Source organism: Myotis davidii, unplaced genomic scaffold (assembly GCF_000327345.1).
Source record: "Myotis davidii unplaced genomic scaffold, ASM32734v1 scaffold464, whole genome shotgun sequence".
NCBI classification, from domain to species: Eukaryota; Metazoa; Chordata; class Mammalia; order Chiroptera; family Vespertilionidae; genus Myotis; species Myotis davidii.
In genome coordinates, this window is record NW_006295287.1 from 631,420 (window position 1) to 632,529 (window position 1,110).

The window sequence follows — 1,110 nt, forward strand, 5'->3', positions numbered from 1 at the left end:
TGGCTTTCCTGCAAAGGTCACCCAAATGGAAATTGTGTTGTTGATTTTATGTGCAGGGGGCAGAGGTCAGGGTGGCAAAGAAGATCCTAGGCCATGACAACCTTCCATTCCATCGTATTTACTGTGTCCGGCCTTTTAAACCCCATCCCTGTGGCCTGTAGGTACCCAGTTGTTGAGTAGGATGGAATTCTGCTTAGCACCAAGTGATGTCATACTACGCTGTGGCTTGCAATTGGCTATTCTCTCCGGCTTAGCCAGTGGTTCTCAACCTTCTGGCCCTTTAAATACAGTTCCTCATGTTGTGACCCCCAACCATAAAATTATTTTCGTGGCTACTTCATCACTGTAATGTTGCTACTGTTATAAATCGTCATGTAAATATCTGATATGCAGGATGGTCTTAGGCGACCCCTGTGAAAGGGTCGTTCCACCGCCAAAGGGGTCGCGACCCACAGGTTGAGAACCGCTGGGCCTTAGGCTATGCTTCCAGATGAGGTGGACCCCACTCAGAACCATTGTTGGGTATTTACTCAAAGTCTTTTTATTCCCTTCTCAGAAACCATCCTTCTAAGATCCTTCTGGAACGGAAATTTCCTAAATCTGGAAAACTTTCCGGAAAGCTGGCACGGCTATCCTGAAAAGACACATTCCCGCCTTTTCCAGCCACTGTCCCCACCCCCTCGCCTTTACCCAATCCTTAGGCAACACAATCTGCCTAGCACTTAGTGACGTCATACCATCTCTTTCATTGGATTGGCCGTTTTCTCAGGGAGCGGCAGCCATCTCTGGCCTCCGCAGCTCTGCTCGACGCCTTCTTCATTTGCCCCTCAGATCCCCTCCCGGCACCGATCAGGGGTCTGCAGCCAACATCCCTCAAGATTTAAGACTTTATTGAAGAGACTAGTTTCACGAGACTCAGGCCAAAAGTCCAGCCAGAGAACCAAAGGTCCCGTTTGCAGTTTGCGGCCTTGGGTGAAGAAGCCTCCGCGCCTGCACGGCGCTGGCGCCGGCCAGTGACGTCAGGGGCACCGCGAGGTCTGATTGGCTCAGGGACACGCGCCGTCGAGGTAAAAGGCTCTGCTCCCGGGCTCCTCCCAGCGCACCCGTTGG